Source organism: Artibeus jamaicensis, unplaced genomic scaffold (genome assembly GCF_021234435.1).
Source record: "Artibeus jamaicensis isolate MK-2021 breed Jamaican fruit bat unplaced genomic scaffold, CSHL_Jam_final contig_685, whole genome shotgun sequence".
NCBI lineage: Eukaryota > Metazoa > Chordata > Mammalia > Chiroptera > Phyllostomidae > Artibeus > Artibeus jamaicensis.
In genome coordinates, this window is record NW_026521924.1 from 7,017,011 (window position 1) to 7,043,256 (window position 26,246).

At 36.7% G+C, this 26,246-nt stretch overlaps 1 long non-coding RNA gene across 2 annotated transcripts in view; it reads right to left on the reverse strand.

Annotated features, from left to right (window-relative positions):
• LOC119042694 (uncharacterized) overlaps positions 1-15,928 on the reverse strand; it is a 34,569-nt gene extending 18,641 nt beyond the window's left edge. For both annotated transcript variants that reach the window (XR_005081270.2, XR_005081269.2), the window contains exon 1: positions 15,468-15,928. This is a non-coding gene — a long non-coding RNA (uncharacterized LOC119042694). The remainder of the gene's footprint in view (positions 1-15,467) is intronic.
• Between the last annotated feature and the right edge of the window lie 10,318 nt (positions 15,929-26,246).

Below are 26,246 nucleotides of genomic sequence, written 5' to 3' on the forward strand. Positions count from 1 at the left end.
TTCCCAGGCCTAGAGCACCAGAACTGAAAAAGGAACCCAAATAACACTTGGCTGTGGAAAGCAGTGGGAGAGAAGGCAAGAGATGCAGAGATCTTAAAGAGCCAATGCACAAAATCTTATTAGCAGCCACTTATTATGGGCTTGGCAGAGGGAGGGCAGAGTGGATTAGAGCCATGAGAGGAAAGTCTGGGGTTGGTGGCTCTGTGGAGAGAGTTAAAGGGTCAGCTACAAGAATCCCTGTGCTGAGTCAATTCCCATACTGCAGAAGCCATCTTTCTTTGATAGAGTACTTCCCTCCTTGTAGCATCAACCTGGAGGGAGGTAGTAGCACAACTGGCAGGGATACCTTTCTCTCCATGCTGTGGAGCTTAAGGCTGGCTTCTGAGGAGTATAGCTGGAAGCGCTTTCAGTGACTAAGCCTAATAGAAAGCCTGCAGGTGAAGGCAGATCACTAGAGCTTTGAGACTTCAGCTGACCCTCCCTCAGGCCCATTGCTGGTAAAAGCTGACTTTGGTGTTCAGCTTGTTTCTTTCTGCACACACTCAGGGCCAACAGAGGGAGCCACAAGCTGTAGATCACTGATATCACCAATAGGTTGCCCAGAGCCAGACAGAGGCAATATCTGACATAGGCCAGACATAGGCAGTATGAGAGTCTTTGAAGATCTACCTAATACACAGAAACAAAAATAAAAGAGGTAGCCAGAATGGGAAGACAAAGAAACAGGCCCAAAATGAAAAAAATGAGAAAATTCTTCAGAAGAAGAGCTACCAATTTTGCCATGGATAATACACACCCATGTTTTTATGCCAATTATACATGGGATTATTATGTCCATTATTATACTCATGATATGTAATCATTATACCCATGTATAATGCTCATCCTTCTTTTTCCCTCAAAAATTTGGGCAAAATTGTACCTTATCTATGATAAATAAATTGTAGGCAAGCAATGTATCAGATATATAGTTTAAAGTAATGATTATAAGGATATTCAACTGCATTTAAAAAGACACAGAAACCATAAAAAAAACTGGTCAGAAATACAGAATGCAATAATGCAAATCTGAAATAAATGATACACTGGAAAGAATAGAGTAGGTTCAATGAAGCAGAGAATCAAATCAGTCATTTGGAACACAAGGTAGAAAAAACACTCAGCAGAGGATCAAAAAAGAAAAAAAATTAAAAAATGAGGAGAGTTTAAGGGACCCTTTGGGACAACATGAAGTATAACAACATCAGCATCACGAGGATACCAGAAGAAGAAGAAAGTGAGCAAGGGATCAAACCTATTTGAGAGCTTCCAGCCAAGATAGAGGCATAGGTAGATATTCACTTGCTTACACAACCGAAACAAGGATAACAACCAATTAAAAAAAAAAAACCAACAGAACTGCCAGAAATTGAACTGTATAGAAATCTGACAACCAAGGAATTAAAAAAGAAATATTCATTCAGACTGATAGGAGGGCAGAGATGGGTAGCTGGAACAGAGAGGATGTTTGGCAAGGTGGTGGCTGCAAAACTAGCAGACCCACATTCACGTGTAGATAAACCAAGAGGAAAACTGGAGAGTGAGACAGACCAGCAACACAGGGTTCTAGTGCAGGAAAAGAAAGCTTCAAAACCTCTGGCTGAAAAACCTGTGGGGGTTGTAGAAGAGGAAAAAATTGCTAGTTTCACAGAAGGGTTCATTGAAGGGGCTCACAGGGTCCTAGAACATACACAAGCCTACCCACCTGAGAAGCACACCAGAAGTAAACATTCACCTTGTTTGTGGGTAGCAGGGAAAATGACTAAAAGAAGGATGAGAGCTGAGCAAGAGGCATTGTTCCCTCTCTGACCCCTCCTCCACATACAGCACCACAACACAGCGAAGTGGGTTGCCCTGCCCTGGCAAATACCTAAAGTTCCACCTCTTAGAACATAACAGGAGTGCCAAGACAAAGAAAAATGGCCCAAATGAAAGAACAGATCAAAACTCCAGAAAAAGTACTAAGCAATGAGGAGATAGCCAACCTATCAGATGCAGAGTTCAAATCACTGGTAGTCAGGATGATCACAGAAATGATTGAGTACAGCCACAAATTAAAGGAAGAAGGGAAGGCCATAAAAAATAAAATAAAGAAAAATATACAGGAACACAACAGTGAAGGGAAGGAAACCAGTACTCAAATCAATGATTTGGAACAAAAGAAAGAAACATTTACCTGGAACAGAATGAAGAAAAAAGAATTCAATAAAATGATTAGAGGCTTAGTAATGCCTGGGACAACTTTAAACATTCCAACATCTGAATCATAGGGGTGCCAGAAGGGAAGAAAAGTAAGAAATTGAAAACTTGTTTGAAAAAATAATGAAAGAAAACCTCACCAATCTGGTGAAGGAAATAGACATACAAGTCCAGGAAGCTCAGAGAATCCCAAACAAGTTGGACCCAAACAGGGCCACACCAAGACACATCATAATTAAATTGACAAAGGTTAAAGATAAAGAGACAATCTTAAAAGCAGCAAGGGAAAAGTAGAGAGTTACCTACACAGGAGTTCCTGTAAGATTATCAGCTGATTTCACAAACAAAAAACCTTACAAGCAAGAAAAGGCTGGAAAGAAATACTCAAAGTCATGAAAGGCAAAGATCCGCAGCCAAGATTACTCTACCCAGCAAAGCTATTGTTTAAAATTGAAGGGCATCTCTTCTTGGCCTTTTGGCCAAGATAAAGTATAAAGTTGAAGGGCAGATAAACTGCATCCCAGATAAGGTACAGCTAAAGGAGTTTGTTGTTACTGAGCCCTTATTATACAGAATATTAAAAAAATTTATCTTAAAAAAAGATCAAAACTATGAACAGTAAAATGACAATAAACTCACATCTATTAATACCTGAACCTAAAAAAAAACACAAAAAACAAAAACAAACTAAGCAAATAGTTAAAACAGGAACAGAATCACAGAAATGAAGATCACATGGAGGGATATTAGCAGGGAGGGGGAGAATAAGGGAAAAGGTACAGGGAATAAGAAGCAGAAATTGCAGGTACAGAACAGACAAGGTGAGGTTAAGAATAGTATAGGAAATGGAGAAGCCAAAGAACTTGTATGTACAACACATGGACATGAACTAAGAGGTAGGAATACTGGAGAGAAGGAGGTACAGGGTGGAGGGAGATAAAAGGGAGAAAAAATGGGACAATTATAATAGCATAATCAATAAAATGTACTTAAAAAACCTATTTGAAGAAATAATGACAAACACCTTCCCTACCCTGGTGAAGAAAAAAGACACACAAGTCCAAGAAAGTTCATAGAGACCCAAACAAGGAGGACCCAAAGAAAGCAACACTAAGAGACATCATAATTGAAATGGCAAAGCTTAAACACAAGGGGGGAATCTTACAAACTGGCAGAGAAAAGCACTTACTTAACTACAAGTGAGTCCCCCTTAGATTGTCATCTGTTTTCTCAACAGAAACATTTCAGGCCAGAAGGGACTGACATGAAATATACAAGGTGATGGAAAGCAAGAACCTACAACAAAAGCTATTATACCCAGCAAAGCTATCATTTAAAATTGAAGAAGAAATAAAGAACTTCTCAGACAAGAAAAGTCTAAAGGAGTTTCTTACCACTAAACTAATGTTGCAATGTATGTCAAAGGGCTTCCTTGAAGAAGAAGAAAAAACAAAGGAAAAAAACAGAGGAAAATAGTTTAAAATACAATGCAATAAATGCATATCTATCAATAATCACTTTAAATGTAATAGGCTTAAAGACTCCAATCAAAGACATAGGGTAGCTGAATGGATAAGAAAACAACACTCACATATATGTTTTCTCCAAGAGACACACCTCACAATGAAAGGTACACACAGACTGAAAGTGAAGGGTTGGAAAAAGATATTTCATGTAAAGGGAAAAGAAAGTAAGTTGGGATAGCAATACTTACACCTGACAAAATAGACTTTAAAACGAAGGGTATAGTAAGAGACAAAGAACACTACATAATGATTAAGGCAATAAAAAAAATAAGAGGATATAACACTACTAAACATTCATGCACCCAACATAGGAGCACCAATTATGTAAAGCAAATATTGATGGACACAAAGGGAGAGACTGACAGAAAGATAGTCTTAGTAGGTGATTTTAATACCTCATTGATTTCAATGGATAGTTCTTCCAGACAATCAAAACAAGATAGCAGCCTTGAATGCACATTAGATCAATTGCACTTAATTAATATCTTCAAAGCATTTTACCACAAAGCAGCAGAATATAAATTCCTTTACACATGGACTTACACATGGAATGTTTTATAGGATAAACCATATGTTAGGACACAAAACAAGTCTCATTAAATGTAAGAAAATGTAAATCACTTCAAGCGACTTCTCTGACCACATTGCTATGAAACTAGAAATCAATCACAAGAAAACTGAGAAATAGAAAAAATAAGTGACATGTTATTAAACAGTAAGTGAGTCAACAAAGAGATCAAGGAAGAACTCAAAAGATACCTCGAAACACATGAAAATGAGAACACAACAATCCAAAATCTGTGGGATGCAGGCAAAACAGTGCTAAGAGGGAAGTTTATAGCATTACAGGCCTATCTCAAGAAACAAGAAAAAGCTCAAATGGAGCCTATTCAAATATTTAAGTATATTTTATTTTACACTTAAAGAAACTTGAAAAAGAACAAACAAAGCCCAGAGTAGGAGGAAATAATAAAGATCGGAGGAGAAATAAATGAAATAGAGTCTAAAATATACAAAACATCAATGAATCCAAGAGGTGGCTCTTTGAAAAGATAAGAAAGATTGACATACCTTTAACCAGATCCATCAAGAAAAAAAGAAAGGACACAAATAAATAAAACCAGAAATGAAAAGGCAGAAATAACAACTGACACAAAAGAAATAAAAAGAACTGTAAAAAAATAGCATGAACAGCTATATGCCAACAAATTGGACAATCTGGACAAAATGGATAAATTCCTGGAAACATATAACCTTCCAGAATTAAAACAGGAAAAATCAGAGAACCTGAATAGACAGATTACAACTAGTGAAACTGAAGCAGTAATCAAATACTCCCAACAAATTAAAACCCTGGACAGGATGGCTTCGCAGTTGAATTTTACCAAACATTCCAAGAAGAACTAATACTTCTTCTCAAACTATTCCCCAAAAATTAAAGAGTAGGGAATACTCCTAAGCTTATTTTTTGAGGCCAGTGTTATTCTAATTTCAAAATCAGGTAAAGACACTACAAAAAAATTATTGACCAGTATTTTTTAAAAATATTTATTTATTTATTTATCTTTAGAGGGGAAGGAGAGAGGGAGAGAAACATCAATGTATGGTCACCTCTAGTGTGTCCTCTGCTGGGAAGTGGCCTGCAGGGAACTCACTTGCAACCCAGGCATGTGCCCCGACTGGGAATTGAACCGCCATCTTCTGGTTCGCAGGCCTGCGCTCAATCCACTGAGCTATACCAGCTAGGGCTTGACCAGTATTTTGGATGAACGTTGATGCTAATATCCTCAAAAACTACTAGCAAACTGAATACAGCAATAGATGAAAAAGATTATACACCATGATCAAGTGGGATTTACTCTGAATTTGCAGTTGATACAATATTCACAAATTAATAAATGTAATATGCCACATAAACAAAATGAAGGATAAAAACCACATGATCCTATCAATATATACAGAAAAAGCAACTGATAAAATTTAGCACCCATCTATGATAAAAACTCCCAGCACAGTGGGAATTAGGAAACATACTTAAACATAGTAAAGTCCATATATGACAAACCCACTGCCAGAATCATACTCAAAGGGCAAAAACTACAAGTTTTCCCCTTAAGATTAAGACCAAGACAGTGATGGCCACTTTCACCCCTTATTAAACATAGTACTGGAAGTCCTAGCCACAGCAATCAGACAAGAAATAAAATGTATCCAAATTGGAAAGGAAGAAGTAAAACTGTCATTATTTGCAGTTGACAAGATTCCACAAAGAAACTAGTAGAACTGATAAATGAATTCAGCAAAGTAGCAGGATACAAAATTAGTATCCAGAAGTCTGCTGCATTTTTATATGCTACTAATGAACTATCAGAAAGGGAAATTAAGAAAACAGTATCATTTACAATTGCTACAGAAAGAATAAAATACCTATAAATAAATTTAATCAAGGATGTAAAAGACCTGTACTCAGAAAATTCTAAGACACTGAAGAAAGAAATTGAGGAAGGTACAAAGAAATGGAAGCACATACTGTATTTGTGGATTTGGGCTAATTAACATCACTAAAATTTCCATACTACCCAAGCAATTTATAGACTCAATGCAATTCCTACCAAGATATCGCTGATGTATTTCACAGAAGTAGCATGAATATTTCAAAAATTTATATAGAACTACAAAAGACCCTGAATAGCAACAGCAATCTTGAGAAAGAACAAAGTTTGAAAAAATCATGCCACCTATACTATATCAAACTATACTACAAGGCCATTGTAATTGAAACAGTATAGTACTGGCATAAAAACAGAAACTTAGATCAATGGAACAGAATAGAAAGCTCAAAGATAAATCCTTGCCTTTATATTTAATTAATATTTGACAGAGGAAGCAAGCACATACAATGGGCTAAAGATAGTTTATTCAATAAATTATGTTTGGAAAATTCAATGGGTACATGCAAAAAAAAGTGAAATGAGCCTTCTGATGTTACACACAAGAATAAATTTAAATTCGGTTAAAGGCTTAAATGTTAGACTAGAAATCATAAAAATCCTAGGGGAAAACACGAGCAGTAACATCTCAAATGTCACTCATAGCAACATTTATATATATATATATATGTGTGTGTGTGTGTGTGTGTGTGTGTGTGTGTGTATATATATCTATATATATATATATATATATATATATCCTCAGGCAAGGGAAACAAAACAAAATAATAAACAAATGGGACTATGTAAAACTAAAAGGTTTTTGCACAGCAAATAAAATCATCAACAAAGTGAAAAGATAAGTCACTGAATGCAAAAACATATTCACTGATAGATCTGATAAGGGGTTAATATCCAAAATTTATAAAGAACTTATAAAACCGAACACCAGAAAAACCCATACAACCCAATTTTTTTTTTTTTAAAAAGAGCAATGGTCCTGAATAGACACTTCTCCAAAATGACATACATACAGATGGCCAACAGACATTTGAAAAGATGCTCAATGTCACTATCATGAGAGAAATGCAAATTAAAACCACAATACAACATCACCTTGCACCTGTCAGAATGGCTATCATCAATAAATCAACAAACAACATGGACTGGTGAGGATGTGGAGAAATTGGAACACTTTTGCACCATTGGTGCGAATGCAGATTGGTGCAGCCACTGTGGAAAGTGGTATGAAGTTACGTCAAAAAAATAACAATGGGACTGCCTTATGACCCAGACATTTCACTTCTGGGAATTTATGTGAAGAAATCTGAAACACTAATTTGATGCAATATAAGCGGCCATATGCTCATTGCAGCATTGTTTACAATAGCCAAGATTTTGAAGCAGCCCACCTGTCCATCAGTAGATGAGTAGATAAAAGAACTATGGTACATTTACACAATGGAATACTACTTGACTATAAAAAAGGAATAAAATGTTACCCTTTGCGACAACATAAATAGACCTGAAGAACATTACGCTAAGTGAAATAAGTCGGTCAGAGAAAGACAAATACATTATGATTTCACTCATATGTGAAATCTAATGAACAAACTGAAAAAAAAACCCAAAGAAAACAGACAGTTTCATAGATAGAGAGGAGGTTGACAGCTTGGGGTGGGAGTTGTTGGGGGTGGAGGGATCAAGCAAAAAAGGAAAATGGCTCATGGACAGGGACAACAGTGTGATGATTACAGGGGACCAGGGGTACATGGAGGTGGAAGAGAGTATAAGGGTGATAAATACTAATAAAAATTCAATAAAACTTTAAATAAATAAAAAAGTAAGAACTATATCGAGCCATTAGAAATAAATTTTAAAAATGTTTCTTTTAAAAAATAGTGGCCATGCTAATGAATATAAGGTGGCATCTCATTGTTTTGATTTGCATTTTCCTTGTAATTAGTGATGTAAAGCATCTTGTCATGTACTTACTATTTGTATACATTTTTAAATTTATTTTTAAAATATTTTATTGACTATGCCACTACATTGTCCCTTTCCCCCTTCATTTCCTTCCACACTCCCTCCCTCATTCCCCCCCTTTAGTTCATATCCGTGTGTCTCAAGTTCTTTAGCTTCTACATTTCCCATATTATTTTTGCCCTCTCCCCTGTCTATTTTCTATTTACCATCTATGCTATTTATTCTCTACCTTCTCCTCCCTTCTCCTCCTCCCACTCCCCTGTTGCTAACCCCCCATATGATCTCCATTTCTATGGTTCCACTCCTGATCTACCTGTCCACTTAGTTTGTTTTTGTTTTAGGTGTGGTTGTTAATAACTGTGAGTTTGCTGTCCTATCACTGTTCCTATTTTTTATCTTTTTCTTAGATAAGTCCTTTTAACATTTCATATAATAAGGGCTTGGTGATGATGAACTCCTTGAACTTGACCTTAGCTGAGAAGTGCTTTATTGGTCCTTCCATTCTAAATGAGAGCTTTGCTGGGTAGAGCTATCTTGGATGTAGGTCCTTGTATTTCATGACTTGGAATATTTCTTTCCAGCCCCTTCTTGCCTGTAAAGACTCTTTTGAGAAATCAGCTGACACACTGATGGGAACTCCTTTGTAGGTGACTGTCCCCTTATCTCTTGCTGTTTCTAGAATTCTCTCCTTCATTTTAATCTTGGGTAATGTAAATATGTTGTGCCTTGGTGTGTTCCTCCTAGGGTCCAAGTTCTTTGGGACTCTCTGAGCTTCTTGGATTTCCTGGAAGCCTATTGTCTTTGCCAGATTGGGGAAGTTTTTCTTTATTATTTCTTCAAATAAGTTTTCTACTTGTTGCTCTTCCTCTTCCCCTTCTGGTACCTCTATAATTTGGATGTTGGAATGTTTAAAGATGTCTTGGAGGTTCCTAAGCCTCCTCATTTTTTTGAATTCTTGTTTCTTCATTCTTTTCTGTTTGGTTGTTTCTTCCTTCCTTCTGGTCCACTCCATTGATTCTAGTTCCAGTATTGTTTCCATCACTATTGGTTCCCTGTGCATTTTGCTTCATTTCACTTAGTGTAGCCTTCATTTTTTCATCTAATTTGCAAGTAAAATCAACCAGTTCAGTGAGCATCTTGATCATCAGTGTTTTGAACTGTGTATCTGATAAGTTGGCCATCTTTTGGTCATTTACAAGTATTGGCTCTGGGACTTTGAGCTGTTCTTCTGCTTGAGCCATAATGTTTTGGTCTGTTTGCACCTGTTACTTTTGAGGGGCAGAGGCTTAGTTGTTCACCAGGGTGGGTCATCCCAGTCCCTGAGTTGTGACTGGGGGCAGGGTCAGAGGGGGAGCTATGGCATTTTTTCCACTCTCTCTCGGATATTGATCCCCTCTGCCACTTCCCACAAACAAATTGGGCCCTTCTGGTGCTGGTTCCCGGGTGGGTGAGCTTGTGTTCATTCTAGGACCCTGTGGGTCTCCCCAGCAAAATTTCCTGTGGGGCTAGCAGCCTCTCCCAGCCCCTCAGCCCTAGAAAGTTTTTCCAATCAGTGCTTTAAGGCTTTATTTCCTGTCACTGGGGCCCGGGTTGCGCGGTCTGTCTCACTGATCGTTTTTAAACCTGCCTGGTTTATCTGCGCGTAAACGTGTGTCTGTGGTCAGCCTGCCGCCTTGCCAGCTTTACTAGGTTTCTGTCTTTGCCTGCCCCAGTCGCCAATCACTGCCTCTTCCTGCTGCGACCCCTCTCTGCCCCTCTTATTGGTCTGGATGAATGGTTTGTTGTTGTCGGACTTTGGTACAATTTACTTTTCTGTCTGTTTGGTTGTGTTTTGTTTCTAAATCTTTGTTGTCTTTAAATTTGGTTGTGTGAGGAGGCACAATGTTTCCACTTATGCCTCCATCTTGGCAGGAAGTCCTATTTATACACATTTTGTAAAGAAATGTCTACTAACTTTTTTACCCCTTTATAATCAGGTTTGGACTTGTTTTTGTTTTCTGAGTTGTAGGAATTATTTATATATTTTGCATATAAACATCTTATGAGATACATTATGCACAAATATATTCTACCATCTCTTGGGTTGCTTATGCAGTTTGTGGGTTGTATTCCTTGATGCACAGTTTTTAATTTTGATGTAGTATAGTTTATATATTTTCACTATTTTTGCCTGTGCCTTTGGTACCACATTCAAGAAATTATTGCTAAACAATCCATTTACTTTTAGCAAAGTTTGTCTTCTAAGGCACAAAGATGATTTACAATGCAAATCAGTTGAATAACTTGAATTAATTTACTCATTCAAAACACAGGATATTAATGAATAAAATTAACATTGGAAAATTCTGAGGTTTTATTGAAACTTTTTTGAAAAAGTATTAAATTTGTTTAACTGGTTGATTACTTTGCCTGAGGTTTCTCATTAATGTCTAGTTCATGGATTCTTTCAAAAAGAAACACAATGGGAAACTTTTGAAGTCTAATTCTAACTATTGTGTCTTTGTTTTGTCAAACTGTCTAGTACAGTGGGTAGCTCAAAGCATCTACTCAATTAACCTTTAAAATAATAAAACATTAGCCCAACAGTGGCTATTATTTATGCCATGTATTCATTTAATGGGTGAACACATTGAGATCTTGAAAGAAAAGTATTCTCAGTAATCAATACTGAATACATCATAGAAGCACTGCTTGCAGAGACAACAAAAATGCATGGGCTTAGAAGGCTGGACAACCTGTCCAACCACTGGGGTAACAGACACCTATGGAATGCAGGTGTGCATATGATGTCACTCTTTCATTGTGATTAGGTGTTACAATAAGAACATGGGGATATATTTTGGTCTCCAAGAAAATTTACTTCCAGCCCTAGCTGGTGTGGCTCAGTGGATTGAATAGTGGCCTGAGAACTAAAAGGTCGCTGGTTTGATTCCCGGTGAGGGCACATGCCTGGGTTGTGGGCAGGGCCCCAGTTGGGGGCGTGTGAATGGCAACTGGTACCTCTCACACATTACTGTTTATCTCTGTCTCTTTCTCCCTCCCTCCTCCTTTCTCTAAAAACAAATAAATAGAATCTTTTAAAAAAATTTACTTCAGGAGTTTTGCCCTCAATTCTATAAATGCTCCTGAAAACTATGGCCTTGTCCCATGGGTACTCCAGTTATGCATCCCTGAATTATTAGCAAGACATTTTGAGAGACCTTCTGTGCAAATTGCCATCTTGGCTGACCAAGTTTTGTATCTAACTCATTTTATTGTGTAAAGCTTATACTATTTTGACACCTAAAGAAGCCTTCTAAGTCATTAGATTTATATCCCCTTCTTTTTAAAAGGAGGTCTAGAAAGGCAGTCATTTAACACAAATAAACACCCCAGAGGGGTGTGGGTTAAGATCCTAATTGGACTCCGAGATCCAAAAGCTTATATATTGTTAGAAATATTTCCAGAAGCAGGAACAAGAAAGGTACAATAGGTATGCATTCCAGGTCTTGAGTTCCCTCCTTGTCTTGCAGGTTCTGAAAGCTTGCTCTCCCTCAGCCATCCACAAAGCCAGAACATCTTTGGTATCTAGTACCTCTAACCCTTGAGCCTAGTACCAAAGCCATGGGACCTTCCGCTCATAGCCCTGGGTCCACTTCAGCAGGTTCCACTGTCCTCAGAAATAGGATGATGAACCCTTTTTCAATTTTCCCCACTTTCAGCTACCTCTGATAAAAAGGGCTTTATTCTGTAAAGATTAACATACTCAAAGTGTTGCTGTTTTCTGTGTTCACATAAAATTATATTGACAAGATTGCCAATGTTCCAAAATGTTTAAAGTCATCTGATTTTCCAAATAACAACATCCACTGGAAAATTATTGGGCATCTGGATGGGTCACCTGGGGTTGAATTAAATTTTTGATATGCTGTGAAACTGGGTCAGTGCATTAGAATTGCATTTTAATAGTTATGAATGTGCTAATAGTTGTGAATTTAATAACATGCTGTTCCTCAGAGCAAATTGGCAGCACTCCCAGATTTCAGGAAGCTTATAAGAAATGAATTTCAAAATTCCTGATTAACAAATATATATAAGAAGTCAGAAAAGATAAATTAAGAATCTCCTCTTACAGTATACAATAAAACCTAGATTATTTTAGTAGTTATGATCATAAATGGGGCCTATTTGCACTGCAAAGGGCAACATTGTTTCATGGTGTGAGTAGCAACTAGAAATTCAGAAGAAGAAAAGTTTCTCTTCTGAGAATTTTTTATTCCAGTGAAGTCACTGTACTTGGCCAACTATTTTTTAGATGGCTTAATCGGGCAAAACCAGGACAAAGAAATGGGAGTTGTAGGGGCTTGAATTTGTATTGGATATTATACAGAACTTCTTTAACAACAGGCTCCCTGTACAGCTCATGCTTATGCAGAAATGGGACAACCACCTTTCAAAGATATTGAAGAAGGTATTTCTTAATTGGATGAGAAGGGCACCCAAAGACTTTCAAGGTCTTTTTTAAATTTTAAGACCATGCTCTTACATTCTGTAAAATGAAGCCAAAAGGAATTTTAACTGAATCTCTCTGGTAAATAATACATCTTAGAAATGAATTCTCACCTAACAGCATTTAGAATTTATTAGAACTAAATCTAGGTTTTCTGGAACCCACCCATGGGACAGTCACGGCTTTTGGATGTGAAAAGGACCTAAAGGGAGCTGCAGGAACCTGGTAGAGCACAGCACCCCAATGCTCTGTGGAGCCGGCAGGTGCTCTGAAGGCAGCTGTAAGATGAGCACATGGTGGAGGTTGAGCAAGCCTCAAAGATACTCAAAATATAAAGCAGTTTTGGTTTCTTTTCTTACCGAATCATTACCATTGACCCTAAATTTTTTTACATTAGAAACAGACAGGAGATGAGAGGTCTAGGACAAATGGTAAACACTGTGCAAATAGTCTTTTGTTGGGGTACAGCTATAGCCCATCTTCACCTGGGTGGTAGCACAGTCAAGTACAGATGTTTCTTAGGTATCCAAACACTTATGCAAGGCAAGGTTTTATGTTTGATCATACCCAAGGCTTGCATGTCATGCCCCTTCATCCTTTGTCCATACTTCTCCCTCTTACCCTTGCCCCTTCTTTCTATTTAGGACGTGTTCTTTTGTCACTGCTTAATCAAAGTTGACCTAAGCTGTGTCCTCATCCCTCCGGGTCTTCTAGATAAGTCAATAAGCTAATTAAAATTTAAAGACAGAAAAAAAAAAAAACAACCCAATCTGTGTAATCCTTCCATGTTTGCATAATAGTTGAGTTTTCTTAGAACTGAAAAAACCATTTCACAAAATAATGCTTCTGTAATTGTAATTCCATGCAGGTGGTCAGGTTTATAGTCTGGTGTAGTTATATACGTCACATGCCACAAGATGGGTCACCCCCTCTACATCTGGGTATAAATGTGGAAACTACATGATGATGAATTATCTTAAAATTCCTTACTACAATCTGTACTCATTCAACAAAATGTATTTATTTCTTCTGTAGAGAGTTATTGTACTCAAACAAATGCCATGGCTAAAACATATATAACATTATTATATGAAAGTTAGTTCCTCACTTTCTAAAACTTAAGTATAGCCTTCTTTATTGTGCTTTGGTTTATTTTTTATTTTTGACACATTTTCCTATTTCTTTTTCAGCTTTATTAATTAGAAATTATACTTATTCAAGGTATACAACTTGTTATATATAACTGTATACCGTATTTTTTATTACAAGACCCCCCCATTTGGGAGAAATAATGGTTGTTAATGCTGCTGTTGAGTTCTGTTTACATTTGCATTGGTGAAATATTAAGTTATTTTTGTTATTAAATATTTTACCACATTTTTTGCTTCAATTTTTTCTATTTTCCTCCTCTAAAACCTAGGTGCATCTTATAATCCAAAAATATGGTATATTTAAAGTATGCAACTTGATGTTTTGATACAAATATACATTGTGAAGTAATCATTGCAAGATAATTAACATATCTATCACCTCATATAGTTAGCATTTTTTGTGTGGTGAGAACACTTATGATCGACTAAAAATTTAAGTATTTATAGTCCATGGGATTAAGTTTATTATTTTTCCTATTGAGTACAATTTTGCTACTTTTTTCATAAGGAGTTCATTTGAGTGTTACCTTATATAGAGACTAAGGTTTTGGTTTTTTGGAAAGAAATACTTCAAAGGGTTATGATGTCAAAAATCCTCTAGGCATTGGAGATGAAATATGAGGAGAAGGGCTTGGCTCTAAGAAGTAGTAATCACAATGACTACAATAGAATCTACTTACCAGAGTCTTCTGCAAGTTAACCAAATATTGTTCCTGTGGAAAATGTATTTATGTACTATAAACATATAAAATTATACCATAAAACCCCAAACACAGGACACCTATTATGGTCACTTATCTGACAATAACCAAGACAAAGCTGATTCATTTGCTTCTCTGAACCAAAGCAATGAAACAGAAATAAGGTACCAGGTGATTCCAAATGAGTCCAGTTTCCGGCTTTGAAGTATCACTATTAGATCACCCTGAATTTTTTTCCCTCGCAATCTCCCGTTTTCACAGCACACTAAACCAAAGAGAGTAAATCTCCTTCCCACCATTTCACATGCTCAAACATTGTTTTTGCTCCAAGGACCATTTTGAAAATACATCAACCAGTGGAGCACAAATACTGATTACCTTTGCCACTTGGAGCCCAGGAATAAACAGCAACCTGTAGGTGGAAAGAACATCCATGTTCTCATACTTTCTCTTCCACTAAGGCTATAGCCAAACTGCTTAAAAGAAGAGTGAAACAGAAGCTTCAACCTTTTGACCTGTGTCTAACCATTGCTCAGGAGAGATAATAACATGGGTAGGACTCCATGTTTTTCTGAATAAATGGTACTTTGAGCTGAAAACAAGAACTGTTGTAGTCCCTATAGAGGCCACCAAGTCCATTTTTGGAAAACGAAAGATAGTGATCAAAAGCATTAGTTTATTCTTCTCCTCTGACATCAAGCATGCATATTACTTGTATTATCTCATTCACAAAAGGGAGAATTAAACTAAATATTCCACATGCTTACCTTAAACAATATCTCTCATATAGAATAAAGATACTGGTCCAAATTCATTGATTAATAAATATAATATTGTGCACAAGTTTCTTTGTTCAGTAAAAATACCACTCAGGAGTAGTGAATGCAGAGTTAATGGAACCAGAAGCTTATACAATTTGGGGGCAGGATGTCTTTTTAAAAAGATACCTTTCAGTTGGTTGGGTCCAGTGTTCCAGCAAATCTTCCCATGGGTCTCCTTGCTCCAGAGAGCTCATCACTTTTTACGAGAAATAACCACTTTCTTTGGACAAGAAAGCCCTTTCTCTTGAGGCTGGAAAATGAACAGGAACCCTTCCGGAGCAGACTTTCTCTATATTGCCTGCAAATGGCTTCCCAGAAGCATGGTTAGAAGAATCCAGTACCCAGATTCTGCCCTTGTTGATGTCACAGCTTTTTTCCATCCCCGTTTTGAAAACATAGAGAAGGACTAAGATAAAAATACCTGTGACTGCTATGAAGTAAACAGCATATAGGATAACAAAAATGGCTAAAGCAAGCATGAGATCCACAATGAAAATGATCAGCTTTGCCAACATGTCTGCATTTCTCCTTGTTCACAGAAGGTACTTAAAAAAATCACAAAGGCACCCACAGTGCAATTATGTCTTTTTAAGATGTGGGCAGGAAAAAAGACATTTCCAGACATGCTAAAGGATGTTGCAATTCTTCCCAGTATCTACCAGGGAGGCTGTAGAATATATTGCAATTTTTGATTTCTCAACTAGTACAAAACAGTGACTAAAGGTGAAGCATGGGATATTGCTCCACCGTAACTACTCTGGTGGAGAGAAGTCCAGGGGCTCATTTTGTCCCCTAACTGTGTAACTGAGTCACTTGGACTGGAATTTTCAAAGGTAGGAACACACTAATGTGATGCATTTATAATATGCAAGGCTACTATAGAAATCTGATGATTTTTTAAAAATTAAAATATACTAGTCTATTATAAAAATAAAAATAAAGCCATTTCAAACATGCAAAGACTCTAAAAGTTTGCCTCATTTGCATGTGTTTGAAAAAATGCTAGAAGGTATAATCCAATAAAAATATCTTATTTGTTAAAAGAGGATTACTTGGTGTATAGAATTTAACCATAGAGAAATTAATTAATTAGCTAGTTAATTAATTAACCCCAGAATCACTGCTCAGCAGCAGATACACAGGTAATAAATTCACATTGGAAAAGGAAGTTAGTTAGTGAACTACCAGAGATATTCTTTAAGAAAACAGTCACCTTCCTGTATTAAATGGTATGATTAAAAAGCATGATTATCTAAAAACAAGATATCCAGGATATTTCTTAGTTAACAAGGTAAATGAAATGTAATAAGAGAATGCAAGAACATAAAGTCGAACAATAAGGCATGGTTCTCAAATGAAGCAAACAAACTGAAGCATGATTTTGAATAAGCGATGAACTACGAAACATGAAAATCTATTTATTCTCAATATTCAGAAGCTTTACTCTAAGTAGCAGATCAAGAATGTGAGACTGTATTGCCAAAGAGTTGAATCATACTGCTTGATTTCACAATGAGTTTCTCCAAAAGCTTAATATTCTAAATGCTGTCTACTAGTATTATATTTTTAAGTACCAAACACACACAGAAACTATTAATTATAGTAATAGAACAGACTACATAGGTTATAAACCTCGACAATTTCAAAGTAATGGAATTTAGTTACAAAGTTTGGAGGCATAGTGAGGGAAATGGAGAGAGTGAGGGTGTACTGATTTCTATATCTTGCATCGCTGAATTTAAGGGATACTGTCAAATATCAGTGTAAGAAATAAAAATTAGGTATAGTTTTGAAAATAGTACAGAGGATCAACACAAGATCTAAATATATGAATTTTAAAAGATTGGTGAGATAGAATGTGTTTAAGAGGGTGTTAAATTCTTCATTTTCATGGCAGGAAATCAACAGATACTATTCAAAATTGCTAAACAAACTAGATGTATATTATCTAGACCCGAGATGTCTGATATGATAGCCACTAGCCACATGTGGCTATTAAAAATTTAAATTTAGTCTGAATTGATATGTGCGCTAAGTATGAAATACACTTAACATTAAAAACATGTATAAATATCTCCACATTTTAATATTGACTACATGCAAAATGATAACATTTTTATATGTGATTTTCATATATGATATATATTTTTATATATAACATTTTAAAATTATTTTCACCTCTTTCTTTTTGCTTTTTGAAGTGTGACTATTAGACCAATTAAATGTGGCTCACATTATATTTCTATTGGACAGCATTGGTCTAAAACTCTAGAGCTAATCACCAGGAGACCCCAAACCAAAGAATGTTAAAAATGGTTTCTCTGGAGGACAGGGTAGATGTGCAGGAGGAAAGACATTATATTTTCATTTTGTCTCATTTTGTATGGTCTCAATTTTTATTACCACCTCCATTATTTTTATTATTTTGAATAAACAGTTAATAAAATACAAATAAAAAAAAGTGCACAGTAAGTACAAATGCTGATACATTTTTCAAAAATGAATTTAGTGAGTGGATTGAAGGCAAAAATCAAAAGAAGAAAGTGAAGAGAATAATATAGATAAAATGTGAAAACAATATACCTTTTAATATATGAGAAAAGAATGAGAGGAATGGTAAGTAATTATAAGTGGAAAGGGAAGCTAAAATTATAAAATGCATCATATTCACCAATAGTTCATCTTTTAGTCTAAAATTTAACTTTAGTAATTATTGGGTAACTTTATACAGATTAGATAAAATAATAAACATGAAATAACTAGTAGATAATGGAATTGTGATGGTTGATAACAGCTGTATCTAGCTTTATATTTAAGTAATACATTTTGGCAAAGACATAGACTTGTTGTGAGTGCTTCCTTTAATTTTTAAAGTATATTTTATTGATTATGCTATTACAGTTTTCCCAGTTTTCTCCCTTTATCCACCCTCCACCCTGTACTCCCCAACCCTCCAGCTTCCCCACCATTAGTTCATGTCCATGGGTTGTACATAAAAGTTCTTTGAGTTCTCTTTCCTATACCATTTTTTCTTTCCCCATCTATTTTATGCCTGCCAATTATGCTGCTTCTTCCCTGTACCTTCCCCCCCATTCCTTCCTTCCCACCTCCCCACTGAAAACCCTCCAGGTGATGTCCATTTCTCTGATTCTGTTCCTGTTCTACTTGTTTGCTTAGCTTTTGTTTTCATTGTTTTTCTTTTCTTTTAGGTTCATTTGTTGATAGTTGTGAATTTATTGTCATTTTACTGCTCAAATTTTTTAATCTTCTTTTTCTTAGATAAGTCCCTTTAACATTTTATACAATAAGGGCTTGGTGATGATGAACTCCTTTAACTTGGCCTTATCTGGGAAGCACTTTATCTGCCCTTCCATTCTAAATGAAAGTTTTGCTGGATAGTGTAATCTTGGACGTAGGTCCTGGCCTTTCATGACTTTAAATACTTCTTTCCAGTCCCTTCTTGCCTGTAAGGTTTCTTTTGAGAAATCCATGGGTAGCCTTATGGGCACTTGCTGCTTTAAGATTCTCTCCTTATCTTTAATCTTGGGTAACTTAATGATGATGTGCCTTGGTGTGTTCCTCTTTGGGTCCAACTTCTTTGGGACTCTCTGGGCTTCCTGGACTTCCTGCAAGTCTATTTCCTTCACCAGATTAAGGAAGTTTTCCTTCATTATTTGTTCAAATAAGTTTTCAATTTCTTGCTCTTTCTATTCTCCTTCTGGCACCCCTTAATTAGGGTATTGGGATGTTTCGAGTTGTCAAAGAAATTTGTAAGTCTCCACTTTTTTGAATTATTGTTTCTTCATCCTGTTCTGGCATGATGTTTATTTCTTCCTTTTCTTCCATATCATTGATTTGAGTCCTGCTTTCCTTCCTGTCACTGTTGGTTTCCTGAATATTTCACTTTATTTTATTTTGGGTATCTTTCTTTTGTTCTTTCATTTTTTGACCAAGCTCAATCAGTTCTGTGAGCATTTTGATTACCAGGGATTTAAATTCTCCATCAGATAGGTTGGCTATCTCCTCATCATTTAGCTCTCTTTCTGAAGTTTTGCTCTGTTCCTTCATTTTGGCCCCATTTCTTTGTTCAGGGCCCCAGTTAAGTTCTAAGTTGTAAGGGGCGGGGCCTAAGTATTCACCAGGCAGGACAACCCTTCTTGCTGTGCTATTGCACTGCCTGTGGGGAAGGGGCCAGAGAGGGAACAATGCAGTTCGCCTGCTCTTCTCTAGCACACTTTTCAATAGACTCTCATGTGAGATTGGGAGTTCCTCCCACCGCAGCAACTGCTATAGTCTGCAGCCCACTTTGAGTCTTAGTTTCCCCTTAAATCAGCCCCGCCTACTCAGCCCACCACCTTGCTGGATTTCTCTCTGTCCACCACCTTGCTGCTCTGTTTGTTCTATTTGACTATTTCTTTAATTCTGTGGTTGTTGGACTTCCATGCAGTTTGATTTTCTGGCACTTCTGGTTGTTTACTGATTTTAGATTGTTTGATGTCCCCCTTTTGGTTGTGTGAAGAAGCAAAGGGTTTCTACCTACATCTCCATCTTGTCTGGAACTCATAAGTGCTTCTTTCTTAAAAGAAGCTTGTTCTTAACTAAAGGAAGTGATAAAGAACTTCAGGATCAGACAGCCTTAAATATTATCTTGTAAATTTAACCCTTTAAGCTTATAAAGCTGCTAGAGAAGTAACATCATCAGGGGAAAAATTCAGATTTTCTCTTATTATTGCAATTAAAGAAAATTTAGTAAAACTAAAGTTGCATACATTATTTAATAAAACAAAGTATATATTAAAATTTCTTCAAAATATTATATAAAGTTTAATTAATTTTAGTAATAATTACAAAAATATGAGTTTGGTCTTTCTGTCATGATGAACAGTATGTTTTCAGAGGTCATGTTAAGGAAACTTCTTTGTTGCTAAGAATTTCTTCCATCAAAAATGCCTAAAAAATTTTCAGAGTGGTAAACAGAAATGTAACGTAAGTATGAAACAATTGTCTTTTTGGATCATTGCTTTTAAATGGTCTCCACTGTGTAATTTTACAAAAGAGAGGACTATATCCCACTTTTATTTTTGGTTGTCTTTAATTTCCCATTAGAACATCTTGAAATATGCATTCAATGGTTTATGCTAACAGATTATATTTATTGTGTGGAGGTATTGAGATTTGTTGGTAAATTCTTTTTTATATATATATTTTATTGATTATGCCATTACAGTTGTCCCATTCCCCCCCTTCATTTCCCTCCACCCTGTACACTCCTCCCCCCACCTGCCCCCCCTTTAGTTCATGTCCATGTATCTCACAAGTTCTTTAGCTTCTATATTTCCCATACTATTCTTGCCCTCTCCCTGTCTATTTTATCCCCACTGTCTATGCTACTTATTCTCTGTACCTTCTCCCCCACTCTCCTCCTCCCACTCCCCTGTTGTTAACCCTCCATGTGATCTCCATTTCTGTGGCTCCACTCCTGATCTAGCTGTCCACTTAGTTTGCTTTTGTTTAAGATGTGGTTGTGAACAACTGTGAGTTTGCTGTCCTTTCACTGTTCATATTTTTATCTTCTTTTTCTTAGATAAGTACCTTTAACATTGTATATAATAAGGGCTTGGTGATGATGAACTCCTTTAACTTGACCTAATCTGAGAAGCACTTTATCTGCCCTTCTATTCTAAATGAGAGCTTTGCTGGATAGAGCAGTCTTGGATGTAGGTCTTTGGATTTCCTGACTTGGAATACTTCTTTCCAGCCCCTTCTTGCCTGTAAGGTCTCTTTTGAGAAATCCACTGACAGGCTGATGGGAACTCCTTTGTAGGGGACTGTCCCCTTATCTCTTGCTGCTTCTAAAATTCTCTCCATTTTAATCTTGGGTAATGTAATTATGATTACATTATGTGCCCTGATGATTACATTACATATGTGCATTACATATGATTACATTACATATGTGTTTTGGTGTGTTCCTCCATGAGTCCACCTTTTTGGGGGCTCTCAGAGATTCCTGGACTTCCTGGAAGTCTATTTCCTTTGCCAGATTGGAAAAGTTCTCCTTTATTATTTGTTCAAAGAAGTTTCCCATTTGTTGCTCTTCCTCTTCCCCTTCTGGTACCCTATGATTGGAATGTTGGAATGTTTAAAGATGTCTTGGAGGTTCCTAAGCCTCTCCTCATTTTGCTGAATTCTTGTTTCTTCATTCTTTTCTGTTTATTTATTTCTTTCTTCCTTCTGATCCACTCCATTGATTTGAGTCCTAATTTTCTTTCCATCACTATTGGTTCCCTGTTCATTTTGCTTCATTTCACTTAGCGTAGCCTTCATTTTTTTCATCTAATTTTTTACTAAAATTAACCAGTTCAGTGCACATTCTTATCACCAGTGTTCTGAACTGTGCATCTGATAGGTTGGCTATCTCTTGGTCGCTTAGAAGTATGGGCTCTGGGGCTTTCAACTGTTCTTCTGCTTGAGCCATAATGTTTTGGTCTGTTTGTACCTGTTATGTGTGAGGGGCGGAGCCTTGGGTGTTCACCAAGGGCAGGGGGGCAACCCATGTAGCTGGGCCGTGATGCTATATGTGGTGGTGGGGTCAGAGAGGGAGCAGTGGTGTTTGTTGGACTCTCTCTCAGGTTTTGGTTCCCTCTGCTGCTTTCCACAAGCAAATTGGGCCCTTCCGGCGCTGGTTCCCAGGTGAGTGGGCTTGTGTACATTCTAGGACCCTGTGGGTCTCTCCAACAAACTCTCCTGTGAGGCTGGGAGCCTCTCTCGGCACCTCAACCCCTGAAAGTTTTTCCAATTGGTGTTTTTAGGCTTTTATTTTTATTGCTGGGGCCCTGGGTTGCATGGTCTGTCTCACTGACTGTTTTTAAACCTGCCTGGTTTATCTGTGCACAAATGTGTGTCTGTGGTCAGCCAGCTGCCTTGTGAGCCTTACTGGGTTTTCGTCCCTGCGCTGGTCCCAGTCTGCTAACCACCACCTTTTCCTGCCGGGACCCCTCTCTGCCAGCTGCCGACTCCACCCCCTTACCGGTCTGGATGAATGGTTGGTTATTGTCAGACTTTGGTACAGTTCAATTTTCTGTCTGTTTTGGTTGTATTTTTGTTTCTAAATCTTTGTTGTCCTTTGAGACAACAATTTGGTTGTGCAAGGAGGCACAGTATTTCCACCTGTGCTTCCATCTTGGCTGGAAGTCCTTCTCGGTAAATTCTAATAAAGATTATTTACCATATTTTTCCATCTACAATGTGCGCACACATTTTTGTGCACATTGTACATGAGATTATGTCCTCATTATACCCATGTGTAATGTGCATCCTTATTGTTTCCTTCAAAAATTTGGACAAAAAAGTGTGCATTATACACAGCAAAACACAATATTTTAGTTCGTAGGCCAGTGGTCAATCCACTGGGCCACATCAGCCAGACCTAAAATATAGTATTTTATACAAATAGGTTTTGGTAGGAAAAGTGAGTTTGAAGCATTAGAGAATAAAAGGTTTCAACATAGGGAGGAATATGGAAAGGCTGAGCTCAGAGATTATAGCAAGCCTTACCTTCCTTCCAGACTTAAAACAGATGCGCCTCAGTTGTGTGAGACCCTGCAAGCATCAATTGAGATTGTGGTTTTTTGTGTCTCTCAGTGAAAAGACTAAAAGACTTTATGTTTAATTCTCACCCAAGTATATGTTTAATAATTATTTTCAGAGAGGGAAAAGGGAGAGAGAAAGAGAAACATAGATGTGAGAAACACAGATAGGTTGCTTGCCATCTATACCCTGGCCAGGGATCGAACTCGCAACCTGGGTACATGGCCTGACCAGGAATTGAACCTACAACCTTTTGGTGTGTGGGATGATACTCCATCCAGCCAAGGAAAAACTAAGAAGAGTTTAAATGTAGACTGATTTCAGGCTCCGGATTAAAAAACAGGGGAATTCTTTCATCAAACACATGAATCCTTGGTTCTTATCCTAAAATATGACTAGATCTAGAACTAGTTATAATAGAGATCAGTGCTTTCATATGTGAAGAGGTGACATATGACATAGATTTTAATTAATGGATGGCTTTTTTCTTTATGTAAATTACAGTAGATCTTAATTATAAGCACCAAAGATCACATTCAACTTTTCATACAAATGTCCCACAAATTCATCCCCAATTATTTAAAATACATTTTAAACCAGCAACAACTAAGGCTTCAACCCATGTAAAACTATTGCATGACTCCTGAAGTTAAATCATACGTTTAATATCCCTTACTTTCAGACCATCAAATCCCCTGAGACTCACTATAAATCTCTCTACTTCTATCCCATAAATACTTGGGCAGAAACATTCCGAGTGAAATGATGCTGCGACTTGATTTATGTACATCTGGACTTTGAACCCATTGGTTTTCCAGCACTCTATCAATCTTTATAAAGTCCTGGTAACATACTTGAAAAGAACTGCAAGGCCCTGAGTTAAAAATGAGGCCTGGGTTTTTGCCAGTGTTACAAGATAAGGAGCTGTGTGACCTGGCCCTTGCTGTGTAGCTGGTGATGGAGGACTGGTGGCACTTTGGGCTCACTAGCCCCCTTGGTGCTGCTGCTTATCCCTTAAGTCAACTTCCACATCCTGAAATGACAGCTGCTGAGAAAGGTCCAGAGTGCTTCAATGCTTGAAATTCCTAGCATTTCTTTTATGAGGTTAGGTTGAAACTGGTAGAGCTTACTTGCATTTTTACCCTATTAATTTATTCAAATAGAAAGCTCCCTAAACCTAATGTAATATAATTCACTAAGTCTGATGATTGCATTATTATTCCTAATATTAGATGACCCTTCCTTCCCATAAAAAGATCAAAGTTTCTAGGCCTGTTAACATCAGACTTGGCCATGTGACTTGCTTTGGTCAGTTAATGTAAGCTAACATCATTAGCTATCTTGCCTATCTCAAAAAGTTTCCAAGACTATCAAGTGCTGAGAAAGAACTTATAAAGTTTATGAAGCATTGTTTTGTTGTCTTTTATTGTTCACTTTGCTGTACAACATGATTAATTTTGCTTTGATTGAAATTCTTTGAGAGATAGCAATAATTTAGGATGTTTAATGGATTTACTTGATGAGACCAGTTTCTTTTTATAAGACCATTGGACTCAAAAACAATTCGCCTCCACAAATCAGTCTTAAAATGCATGTCGAAAGTGGTAAAATTTCACAATTTGGTTGATTATTTGCGTCAAATTTTTAATTCCAAAGTGACTTTCTTTTTATACCTGGACCTCTTTTTAAACCATGGAGACTGATTTCACGAAATTAACAGGAAGATGATGAATTCATCACAGATTAAAAAAGAAAAAGAAAAGAAAATCTATTCTTCGTGCACAAAACAATACTTTAAAGATTCTTGGCTATTTATTAACAACCCATATGGTTCCTTTTTCCTTTAGCAAGACTAATGTTCCTTTTGAGAGATATTTTGAATTTTACAGAACTTATTGCAAAGTATCTATTGTTTTAGTTTAGGAATTCAAGATTATTCATTCTAACCTTTTCCCAAAAGATTACTGTGGAATCATTCTACTATATGTTGTAGAAATCAGACGCTCTCTGAGTTTTACTCTCTCCTCTGTTTCCAAAGGCCTTTGTCCCATTGAGTATTATTATCCATGTGGGATAATGGATAGTTCAAGTCAGTTAAGTCTGTTCAAGTCAGTTAAGAAATATCAGAGATCTATTGAGTAGATATCCTTCCTTGCAATATCCACATAAAAAGGACATGTTGGCCATAGCTTTGGTCTGAGACATATAACTTGAGCCCTTCAATTCAACTCAATGAGATAATGATACGTGATGCCTCAAGTTCAAGCAGGAGAAGCCAAGAAATGACACTGACATTTCTTGAAGAATTCAGAAGTGAGGGGTATGTTTTTGTCTTGAGTTCTTTCTGACAAATATTTTTCTCAAAAATGTTCCTTCCCCCTGTGTTTCTGGGTACTGCGCATAGCAATAGCACCACCTATTGGCCAATGCTATCTGTTTTATTTGCTGTGTTGAAGATTTTGTCACTACTCCCTTGAAACATACGGAGAATTCAGCTTACAGCTTCACTTTTATCATCTACCTTGTTTCTACTGAGTAGCTTTTTTTGCGGTTTTAAGCTTAGTTCAATAGCTTACCAGTATTAGAAAGAAAATTCAAGATAAGCTGTTTGTTAGGTCCTAAACTCTCTTCTTCGAATAAGTTGTTTGAGCACTGTAACTAACAATTTTCATTAGTTTTTCTATTATAGTATAGTGTGAATAAATGAGCCATCTTAGGAGGCACATAAAGTTAACTGTTTAATAATACTGGCTAATTAACCTAATTCAGTTTTTATTTTCTTAACCGTAAGTATTGTTTCTGCTGTAGATATAGACATAATAATAAACCTAGAGTTATGAGTTTATATTAACTTCTTGTTTAAATGGAACTAGAGAGCATATTACGTATATGTGTGCGATAGCATCTTGAGAGGACTTTATGAATATGTCACTCATTTAAATATCACACTTGCAGAAGACATGAAAATTCTACTTTATTTCTATTTTTGCCGAATTGTGAAATTGACCAGACAAAATATAAGTCAAAATTCTTTTGAAGCTCAGTGTAAAGACCTCCATGCCAAGGCTGACTTCTAAAGGAATAATCAAATTGACCACTAATAGTCTTACCACAGCTTCCTGATGTTTGGCAAATGACTTGCACACAATAAGGGATTCATAAATATTTTTAAAATAAAAGAAGGGAAGAAAGAATGAGTACAAGGATTAGCAAACCATAGTGCATGTAGGTCAGGTTCAAAGCAGAGACTGAGACACCTATGTGATATACCAGAGAAAAACTCTTTGGGAAAAACCCATAACAAAGGGAATAAAG